A 12,983-nucleotide genomic window follows, 5' to 3' on the forward strand; every position below is an offset into this window, starting at 1 on the left:
CAAAGCCCAAAAATCAAGCTTACGACACTACACATTCTTACTTTGGGCCTATACCCTATCTTAACACAGACTAAAACTATGTATTCCTATGACCCAAGAGATAATGTCAAGGAAATCCATCAGTATGCAAGAATATTTTTCCCACATGGAGTAAAAGAAAATAATTGTCTCAAGTCAATTTACATAGACAGAGAATTGGATTTGGTGATTACCTTTTAATTTCTAAAAATTATATTGAAAATATAAGTTTAAATGCAAAAATGGATCTAAATTATTCTTAGATAGATGCTTAACATTACTCTAATCCTTTGAAAAACAATATTGAATGAAAAGGTATAAACATTTATTTATTTTTATTATATGCGTTGAAAATGAATGTATAATACATTAATACTACTTTCTAATTGAATAGTAGAGAAAAAGAAAAAAAAAGGAAAAACCAGTGTTAAGAATCATCAAAAGACTTTAATTAACAAAAAAATCAATTATATCAAAATTATTAAAAAGACTAAATAGATATTATATTAAAAAAGGACCAATAAATAATATTTGAAATAATAAAATTATTCTATTATTCTCTTCTTTTTTTTCTTCTTTTTTGTTCTATCTTTTCTCTTTCTCCATTATCTTTATTGCTGTTGTGCTTTTTCTTTATCTTTATCGCCATATCTTTTTTATTTTTATTGGCTTTATCTTCTTGTGCACAGATATCTTTGCCATACTTAGTTAGCTATGTTCTGTCTTTGTCACTACTGAGACTCTTCCGATAAATTCTTCTTCGCTCTTAAGTTATCCATAAATCTACTTTCTCAGGTGTATCATACAACTTTTGTCAAAATTACTAACTTTTTTTTTTACGTTATGAGATTGGATGAATGCTGTGTTTTTATCATTTGTTTAAATTGAATAGAAGTACCTAGATTTACTTGATTGTCTATAATAAACAGAATGAGATATCATCAAAAACCTATATATATATATATATATATATATATATATATATATATATATATATATATATATTAATCTCATTTTGCTATTGTAAAAAATAAGTAATTTGCTTTATTAAATATATTATCCGTTCGCCTTGATTATAAATTAAAACAGGCATTTGACTCAAATTTAAATTAGCATTTAGCTAGTGTTCCAAAAGGTCTTTTGTGTCTTCTGCTGTATTAGGAGAATTTAAAATCAGTGTTAAGAATCATCAAAAGACTTTAATTAACAAAAAAATTAATTATATCAAAATTATTAAAAAGACTAAATAGATATTATATTAAAAAAAGACCAATAAATAATATTTGAAATGATAAAATTATTCTATTATTCTCTTCTTCTCTTCTTATTTCTTGTTCTATGTTTTCTCCTCCTGCATCATCTTTATTGCTGTTGTGCTTTTTCTTTATATTTTTCGGCATATCTTTTTTATTTTTATTGGCTTTATCTTCTTGTGCACAGATGTCCTTGCCACGCTTAGTTAGCTATGTTCTGTCTTTGCCACTACTGGGACTCTTCCGATGAATTTTTTTTCGCTCTTGAGTTCTCCATAAATTCACATTTTTAGGTGTACCATGCAATTTTTGTCAAAATTACTAACTTTTTTTTTTACGTTATGGGATTGGATGGATTCTGTATTTTTATCATTTGTTTAAATTGAATCAAGGTACCTAGGTTTACTTGATTGTCTATAATAAATAGAATGAGATATCACCAAAAACCTATATATATTCCATTTTAATTTCATTTTGCTATTGTAAAAAATTAAATAAGTAATTTACTTTATTGAATACATTATCCGTTCGCCTTGGTTATAAATTGAAACAGGCATTTGACTCAAATTTAAATTAGCATTTAGCTAGTGTTTCAAAAGATCCTTTATGTCTTGTGCTATATTAGGAGAATTTAAAATTTTCAATCTCATGTTCTGTATTTTACTTTTCTTTGTATTGATAATCTTTTATCCAAATTAAAAAATATTGTCTTACTTATAAAGTTTGCATGGTTTTATACTTTATCTTATATGTATAGCAGATTATAACTTCATAATTTTGTTTTTAAAATTCAGAAAATGAAAAATCTTTCAACATAAAAAAATTCGTCCCCAAATTATTTTTATGCAGTCTAATGGATATTCCATGCACTAGATAATCATAGTTGTTTCAACTGCAATTCAGATTTATTTGTTTGAAAGATCATTTTTATTTGCATACTGTTAAATGATCAATTATAGTATATGATTTTATTGTTAGCCTAATTATTTTATTTTGAGTTTAATACAATTCTATTATGCTCATTATCAAGTAGCTCTTTACTCTTATTTATTGATTTTTTTATTTTTATCTTATCTTTATCTTTGGAACTTAGTTGTTATATTAATAAGTTAGAAAATTTTTAGATAATATTTTAAATCAAAATTTAAGCTCAACCAATTGTAAAATATGCTAATTACACAACTAGCTCAAAGATTTAAAGCGAAGCTCTTGGTCTTAAATGTGATTGAGTTGGTGGCTATGATTTGAAGTTAACTGCTTAATAAAAAATGCTAATAAACTTTGGCAGTAGGTAGTATTTTTTAAACTTAAGTAAAACTCTAAACTTTAATTATAGCAGGTATTTTATTAATAATATTATGTTAATTTTTTTTAAATTAGGCAGATACGTATGCATTGTCAAGATATGTCAATGCCATACTTTTTGTAATGAATTCTGAAGTTTTTCAAATAGTTGAGTTTGAGTAAAGTGATGTCAAGTCAAAAAAGATGATATTAAATATGAAAAATTTAAACTAGCATCATCTACTTGTATAGAAGTATAAGAAATAGAGTATAGAAATATTAGAGTTGTTTAACTTTAGCTAATACATAATTATTTGTTAAATCTTTGACTCGTAATGAAATTATATCAATTGGAATTATTTATAGAAAGGTGTTTTTTTTCTGAGATTCTTTTGTTTTGTTTTATTAATTTTTGTTCAAAATTAGAAAGATATTGAACTAGCCTTTATGATAAACCAATCATTATTATTACATACAAGGATAAAAAAGTAATTTTATGTGAAAGATAAATAAATAAGAAAAAATACTAGTAAAAAAACTTACTACTAGTGGATTAAAGATTAGGAAATTCACTAATAATAAATTATTGTGATAGATAAAGATATGTAAATAAGAATTTTGTTGTGATAAGGATGATAATATGGAGGGAGCTGCTATTGTATTAAAAGAAAGATTTTTCAGCAGGTGTGAATTTTGCATGTCTCAACATGGTAAGAACATGTGTCCTGTTAAAACATTCATTATTTTTGCAAGTATTGCAGTCGAAGACAGCTGGTGCAGCAGAGAGTCCCACAATTCAGTAGGAGTGCTGGAATCAAGGTTGTTAACAAATAGATTAAGAAGTAACAGTAAGTTAATTAATTGGAAATTAAATATAATGTAATATAATTGTTTCTTTTGTTTTTTATGTTCGGGCCTCAGTTAGGTAAAAAAATTGAATGGGCCTGAAAAAAGGTTTATACCCAAAAAAAAAGAGGAGAATCCAATCCTGTTAGCACCTCCCACACCCTCTGTCACTTGTGAAGTAACCCCAACCCCCTTTAATGAAGCAAAGCAAATCAGTACCAAATTGAAACCCTATAATCATAATTAGTTTTTTAATTAAAAAATTAATGAATACTTGTCAAATAAAAAAATTATCTCAGTCTCTATAATTTTTTTTATAATTTTTTATGATTTTACATCTAGCAAAATATAAAATTTTCTATTTTTAAATATTTTGTTAATTACTTTACTTCAATAAATATTTATGTGTAGCAAGTTAAATTTTTATGTTTTATATCATTATAAAATATGACTTAAAATATTATAAATGAATTTCACTAACAATTTTGTTGTGTGAATTTAAAATATACTAAAACATGTTTATATAATAATAAGGGTAAAAATTAATAGAAAAATAATAAAAAAGAAATAACTAAAATGCCAATTAAAAAAATAATAATAATATTATAAATAATATTAAAGTATTTTTTATATGATTATAGATGTTAAAATTAATTTTTAAGAAATAAATGTAAAAAGAACTCTAAATCAAATAAGAAAATACAAATAATATAAATGTATGTAGAGAAATTTAAACTCTAATACATGATGAATAATAACTCTTGTTATTATTACGCTATTAAATTTTACTCTATATAATGCATCTATTATAATCTTATCATATGAGTTTAAAATTTGTTAGGAGGACCAAGACCACTGCTTGTCTCCCTTGAGTCCGTCCCTGACCGTATACACTATTATGTTTAACCAGATCTCAAACCGATTGCACAAATAAGATTAATTAATTTTTATTCATTAAAATTTAAAAATAATATGTTTTTTTCTCTGTATTTTAAATTATAATTAGTTGTTTGCGTATAAAAAACATACAATTAATAATTACAAAATTAACTTGAAAATGGAGTTTGTACATTTTACAAGAAAAAATTTTATTTTACTCATAACAAGCAATATCGAGACACATTTTAATTTTTGAAATTACTAATATAAAGAATAAATTATAAATTATCTACATATCGTAGAAAAGGTATAGAGAAATAGAAAAATGTTGCGACATAGACGGGAATATTCAGGAACGGAGTTTATTAATTTTCGCAGTTTTGTAAATTAACAACATTGAAAATATATAACCAGTTCCAACATCAAATTTTAAATAACCTACAATGATATAGTAAATCTCAACAATATTTCAAAAAATCAATGAAAATATGAACATAGAAATAAAATTATGAATTAGTTAAAATAAATAAAATAAATTACATTTTTAACATAAAATATTTTATTAAAGAAATACTAATACATGAAAACTACATAAAATATCTAACAAATTGAATATATTATAAGTTTAACTCTAAACAGTGTTTTAAATTAATAATATTATAACACATGAAATTAATAATATTCAACACAACCACAGACTTCTTTTACTACTTCATTCTTTCCTTCATGCAATGTTATTTATCTCTACACTCTTCCATACAACTTTCATCACAACTTTTCTTTTGTTTTTTTTTTTTTGGGATATTTCATAACCACTTTTTTAACATAGCCCAACTATCCTTTTGAGCCTACCACCACTAGTCCAGCCAACTTTCTTCAAATTTATCTCAAACCTCAAAATAAAAATCTAACTACCACACTCCATTTAGAATAATAAAGGTTAGGATCTAAAACCCATCTAGCAAAAAATTTAGGCCCACACCCAATCTATTTAAAACTCTGCATGTGGCCCACTATGCAAACACTCAATTAAAATTTTTATCACTTTAATTAGATCAACTAATTAATATTAAGTGTCACCATCATCTGTCACTGGGAGATTCGTATCTGCTCCTTCCTATTCTTACTAACCCGTGCAAAATACACTCATCCATGACATGTGCAATCCGCAGTGTTAAAAATTTTTCCTTCAACACCTTAGAATTTTTTTAATATAGATGACCACTTATGATTTGGACGGCTTAATTTTTTATAGTGAAATGCCATATTATTAAGGAAAATTATATTTGATGGAAGAGAAAAAAGAGAACTCTGTACATATATAAATAGGGATTTGTTCTTAAGCAATATATACACAACAATAAAACACTCTCCTCTCTCTTTATACACTACTAATAGTTTCTCTCTTTCTCTCTCTCTCTTTCTCTCTCTCTCTCTCATATGAATCATTTTTATTGAGTTAATTATATTAATATTAGAGTCTTCTATTTACACATCTTTATTTTATATTTAGTACATCTTTTTTATTTATTTTACAACACGTTATCAGCACGACACTCTGATCAAAATTTAGGAAGACAGAGGTAATAAATTTTCATTGTGTCAAAACTCTCTTATCTTGAATTCAATATCCTTAATATATCTGAAAACAATTACTTATCATGGATACTAGATGCTGAAATTCATCTTGATTCAATGGATCTTGGAGAAACAATTAAGGTTGAAAATAATGCATCCCAAAAGGATAAAGATAAAGCCATGATCTTCCTTCGTCGTCATCTTGACGGGATTGAAAATGGATATCTCACATTAAAAGATCCTGCAGATTTATGGAAAGATCTTGAAGAAAGGTATAATAATCAAAAGACAGTGATACTTCCTCAAGCCCGATATGAATGAACGTACTTGCATCTACAGGATTTTAAATCCTTAAATGAATATAATTCAGTAATGTTTCGAATCACCTCACGAATGAAATTATGTGAAAAAAAGATAACTGAAAATGATATGTTAGAGAAAACTTTCTCGACCTTCCATGCCTCGAATGTGCTCCTGCAGCAGTAGTATCGAGAAAAATGATTTAAAAAATATTTTGAGTTAATTTCTTGCCTTCTTATTACTGAGCATAACAATGAATTGCTTTTAAAAATTATGAAACACGCCTAGCTGGCGCCGCCCCATTTTCTGAAGCAAATGCGACAAATCATAACCCCAGAAGAGGTAAATGACAAGGTTTTGGTAACAAGAAAAATTATGGAAAGAAGAAAAATTATATTCACAAAAAAGGATTTCACCCGAAGTATGATAAAAAAAGAAACAATGGGTAAAATAAATCAACAGAGGATAAATATTTCCGTTGTAGTGGAAAGGGTCATTGGTCGCGTACCTGTCGTACCCCAAGGCACCTAGTCGATCTTTATCAAGCATCTTTGAAAAAGGACGACAAAGGAAAGGAGATGAATTTCGTTTCAAATGCTTTTGTTAAAAATTACACCACTCATTATGAAATATCTGATTTCTTTGAGCATCCTAAAGAAAATATTGGTCATTTGATCAATGATGGAATAGTTTATTATGTGGAATTGTTAAGTATTCATGTAAATAAATAATGTAAAAAATTTATTATTAAATTTTATTTTTTATGAATCTAAATTTCAAGTATGATGTATATAAATAATTTTTAATAAAATATTTATGAACAAAATTACTAAATGTGTCGAGTTCTAAAATAATAATAATAAAATTTTTAGTATATGATACTTTGTACAGTATTTCTTAGAAAAACAATCAAGAAAATAATTTTACCATGCATATACTTCTACTCATTTTATTATTATTATTATTATTATTATTTGTCTTTGTAGAAAATGGCAAGGACATATAATGAGGATGTTTGCCTTGCGAATAGTGCAAGTTCGCATACTATTCTCAAAAGGAATATATATTTTACTCATCTTGTGCCAAAAGAAGAATGTGTTAATACTATTATTGGATCAGGCAATGTGATAGAAAACTCCGGAAGAGCTATAATTTTGTTTTTTGGAGAAGCAAAATTCATAATAAATAATGTACTGTTGTCTACCAAATCTCTAAGGAACTTGTTGAGTTTTAATAATATTCGTCGAAATGGATATCATATTGAAACAATAAATGAGAAAAATCATGAGTACTTATATATCACAACTCATGATTCAAATAAAAAGGTTATATTAGAAAAATTACCCTCACTTTCATCTGAGTTATATTATACTAAAATTAGTCCAATTAAATCACATGCCATTGTAAACCAGAAGTTTACTAACCCAAATGAATTCATAACTTGGCACGATCGATTGGGTCATCCGAGAACAACCATGATGTGGAGAATTATTGAAAACTCCCATGGACATTCACTAAATAACCAGAAGATTCTTAAATTTAGTGAATTTTGTTGTGCTGCATGTTCCCAAGGAAAGCTAATTTTAAGGTCATCACAAGTAAAGATTGAATTTGAGTCCCCTGAAATCCTAGAAAGAATTCATGGTGATATATGTGGACCTATTCATCCACCGTGTGGATCTTTTAGATATTTTATGGTCCTAATAGACACATCTTCGAGATAGTCACATGTGTGCTTGTTGTGTTCTCACAACCTGGCGTTTGCGATATTACTTGCTCAAATTTTTCAATTAAAAGTACAATTTTCAAAAAATCCAATAAAAGCAATTCGTCTTGATAACACTAGTGAATTCACTTTCCAAGCCTTTAATTCTTATTGTATGGCTAACGGAATAAGCATTGAAAATACAGTAGCTCATGTTCACACACAAAATGGGGTAGCAGAATTACTTATTAAACACCTCCAGTTAATTGCTAGACCTTTACTTATAAGAACAAATCTCCCAACCTCGGTTTAGGGGCATGCTATTTTACATGCTGTAGCACTTATTCGTTTGAGGCCAACAAGTTACCATAAGTTCTCTCCTATACAATTAGCTTTTGGCCAGTAGCCAAATATTTCTCATTTAAAAATATTTGGTGTGTGATATATGTTTCCATTGCACCACCTTCTCGCACCAAAATGAGACCCCAAAGAAAATTGGGGATATATGTTGGATATGATTTTCCCTCTATAGTGAGGTATTTCGAGATATAAACAGGATATGTGTTTAAAGCTTGATTTACAGATTGTCATTTTGATGAATAAAAAATTCCAACATTAGGAGGAGAGAATAAGCTTCTTGAAAAGGAACTTAATTAAAATGCATCATCCTTGATGCATTTAGATCCTCGATTAGGACAATATGAACTAGAAGTTCAAAAGATTATACATTTGCAAAGAATAGTAAATGAATTGCCTGATGTATTTTCTGATAGGAAAAGGATCACTAAATCATATATACCAGCTGAAAATGTTCCAATTCGAATTGATATTCCAGTTGGACAAATGACTACTAAAACAAATTCGCGCCAAAAGCTTGGTAGGCCTGTCGGTTCCAAAGATAAAAATTTTCGAAAAAGAAAAGAGGTAAATACTATTCTTGTTAAAAAAGATAAAGACATAGTAAAGACACCTGCAGTTGTCCAAAACTCTGATATAGTTTTGACGCAAGAAGACGTTCAGGTTCCTAAAAATTGTGAAAATGACGAGATCTCGATAAATTATATCTTTACAGGAGAAAAATGGGACCGAAATAAGACAATTGTTAATGAAATATTTGCACATAATGTGACATTAAATATCATGCATCAAAGTAAAGATCTTGAGCCAAGAACAGTTGAAGAATGTCGACAGAAAAATGATTGGCCAAAATGGGAAGAAGCTATGGAGGCTAAGTTAGACTCACTTGCAAAATGTGAAGTCTTTGGACCCGTAATCTGTACGCCAGAAGATGTAAAACCTGTTGGATACAGATGGGTATCTGTGAGAAAACAAAATGAGAAAAATAAAGTTGTGCGCTACAAAGCTCGACTTGTGGCACAAGAATTTTCACAAAGTCCCAATATAGATTATGAAGAAACATATTCCCCTGTAATAGATTCAATAACATTGCGTTATTTGGTCAGTTTATCCACATACCATAAACTACATATGCATTTGATGGATGTGGTAACAATCTATTTATACGGATTATTAGATCATGATATCTATATGAAAGTCCCTGAAGGATTAAAGATATCTAAATCATCCAATGAATATTCACAAGGGTTATACTCAGTCAAATTATAAAGATCTTTATATGGTCTAAAGCAATTTGGATGAATATGGTATAATCATCTTACTGAGTATCTGACAAAAAATGGATTTAAGAGTGATTATATCTGCCCATGTATTTTCATAAAAATATCTGCATCTAGATTCATTATAATTACTATATAAGTTGATGACTTAAATATCATTAGAACCCCCGAAGAGATTCCAACAACTATAAAAGCTCTAAAAGAAGAATTTGAGATGAAAGATCTTGGAAAGACTAAATTTTGTCTCGACTTGCAGATCGAGCATACAAAAAATGGGATATTCATTCATCAAACAACATACACAGAAAAGATCTTGAAGAGATTTTATATAGATAAGTCACATCTATTATGTACCCCAATGATCGTAAGGTTTTTGAATGTGAAAAAGGATCAATTCCATTCTAAAGAAGAAAAATAAAAATATCCATGGTTCTGAAGTACCATATCTTAGTGTCAATAGAGTGCTAATGTATTTTGCTAATAATACATGACCTGGCATGTCATTTGTGGTGAATTTACTAGCAAGATATAATTCCTCTCCAACCAGAAGACATTCGAATGGAATCAAACAAATTTTTTGATATCTTCCAGGAATAGTTGATATGGGTTTGTTTTATCCATATGAATTCAAGTCACAATTAGTTGGCTATGCATATGTTGGATACTTATCTGATCCACATAAAGGGAGATCTCAAATAGGATACCTATTCACATATGGTGGTACAACTATATCATGAAGGTCCACGAAACAGACGATAGCGGCAACATCCTTTAATCATGCCAAAATACTAGCAATTCATGAAGCAAGTCACGAGTATTTTTGGCTCAATAGTTTGATCCAATATATTCTGTCATCATATGAACTGATTGATCATAAAATAGCTCCAACTGTCATATTTGAAGACAATACAGCATGCATTGCTCAACTTAATGATGGATACATCAAAAGTGATAGAACAAAGCATATTTCTCTCAAATTCTTCTTCACTCATGACCTTCAATATTAAGGAACAATTGACGTCCAACAGATCCGTTCAAGTGACAATTTGACATATTTATTTATAAAATTACTCCCAAAATCTTCTTTTGAAAGATTGGTACATCAGATTGGGATGCGCCGATTTTGATATTAAATAATGTCGACAAGAGGGGGAGACTGTACTCTTTTTTCCTTGGTTAGTTTTTTTTTCATTGGGTTTTTCTTGACAAGGTTTTTAACGAGGCAGTTCCCATCACAAATGATATTGTACTCTTTTTCCTTCACTAAAGTTTTTTTTCTATTGGGTTTTTCTTTAGTAAGGTTTTAACGAGACATAATCATAAATGGTCATTCAAGGGGGAGTGTTGTGATAAAGATGATAATATGGATGACTACTTACGAGTTATGACTTGGATGGCTTAACTTTTCCATAGTAAAATGTCATGTTACCAAGAAAAATTATATTTAATGAAAGAGGAAAAAGAAGACTCTATACATGTATAAAGATGAAAAGATTCGGAAAGGATTAGGTATTTTTGTGGCTTGTGGCTCATGACGCCATCCTCACAAATGCCAAAAGGGTTAGAAGACACATGTCACAAAATGCAGCTTGTCCAATATGTCAATATAGAGATGAGACAACTATGCATGTGCTTCGTGATTACTATTTTGCTAGAGCTACTTGAAATTTGTTACAGCTAGGTAACCACGTTGCTGACTTTTTCAATCTGAATCACATGAATTGGCTCATCAAGAACTTGTCTATATCTGGAGATTGGGCAGTGAGATTTGGTGCCATGTTATCTTCACTGTGGTATACTAGAAACAAGCAAGTGTTTGAAGGAAAAGAGTTCTAATCCTACAGGAGTTGCTGAGGCTGTTAAGAGCAGGACTTATGAGTTTAGCATGGTAATGAAGACGAGTATTACACCGAAGAAGGTCAGTACTAATCGGGAGTTAATTCGCTAGTTCCCCTTAAACGAAGATGCCATTAAGATGAATGTTGATGGATCCTTCTTCAGCCATACGGGAAATGCGAGTTGTAGAGGCCTCTTCCACAACCATCTGGGAAGGTTTGTTACAGGGTTCTCTTGTAATTTAGGGGGCTGTTCGATTATGCAAGCCGAGCTGTGAAAATTTATCAAAGGTCTCCAAATCGCAATAGTTAATGAATTTCGGTGGGTGGTTGTTGAGTCGGACTCTGAGATGGCTATTAAGTTTGTTAATAATGGTTGTTCAACCCATCATCCTTGTGCACCTCTCCTTGAGGACATTCTATTCTTGTAAGAAGAATTCCTCAGGTGAGTTGGAACCATATTCTTCGAGAAGCGAATTCAGCGGCTGACATTTTGGCTAAGAAAGGTCAGGATCTTCCGTACGGGATTCATGTTTTCGATGCTCCTCCTCCAGACACCATTCATGCACTCTCTTCAGAGATGCTGTTGGCTCTTTCAAATTGAGAGGATGTAATTAGTTTGTTTGGTTGCTTGTTTTTTCTGTTTGGGGTCCTTGACCCCCAACTCTACCAAAAAAAAAAAAAAAAATTGGAGTTTGCTCTAAAGCAATATATACACAACAATAAAACACTCTCCTCTCTCTTTATACACTACTAATAGTTTCTCTCTCTTTCTCTTTACGTTACTGCATATAAATATATGAATCATTTTTATTGAGTTAATTATATTAATATTAGAGTCTTCTATTTACACATTTTTATTTTATATTTAGTAAATTTTTCTTATTTATTTTATAACAGATTTAAATATAATAAAAATAAAAAATATGTTTATAAGAAATAAATAAATAAATAAATCACCTAAAGATATATTTGTTTTTTAAAAAAAAGATTTAATTTTTTTAAATATTATAAAAATTATTTTTTTAATAAATTTTATATTAACAATTTTTTAATAATTAAATCTTTTTAATGATCCTTTATAATAATTAAAAAAATTAAACTGCTTCATTAAGCAATTAATTAAATAACACTTATGGCTTTTTGACAAACTTTAATTTAATTAACACGGTTTCCTTTTACATTTACATTGTTATCTTACTTCTTAAATAAAAAAAAAAAATCAGATATTCCTATTATCTTCTATTTTAAAACAAGTGTCTAGTATATAATAATAATAATAATAATAATAATAATAATAATAATAATAATAATAATAATAATAATAATAATATACTATTATAAATTAACATGATAACTTTTGATTGTCCTCTTAAGTTTGGTTCGCAATATTCCTACCAAAATGAAAGAGATTGATTACTTATTACTTATTAGAGTTGTCTTGAGTCATTATTAGGTTACTTTATTTAGATTTTTCTTTTCCTCTGTCCCTTGCTCCTTAATTGGAGTGAACAATCTAGAATTCTAAATGGCTACCTCTAACATCCACAACAATTTTTTAACCAAACTTTACTTTTACGTTCTATATATACTTCTACTATCATTAGAGTCAAATTGGACTAATGAATTTAAGTAACAGAGTTGTAAC

This window comes from Arachis hypogaea, chromosome 1, assembly GCF_003086295.3.
Source record: "Arachis hypogaea cultivar Tifrunner chromosome 1, arahy.Tifrunner.gnm2.J5K5, whole genome shotgun sequence".
Lineage (NCBI taxonomy): Eukaryota > Viridiplantae > Streptophyta > Magnoliopsida > Fabales > Fabaceae > Arachis > Arachis hypogaea.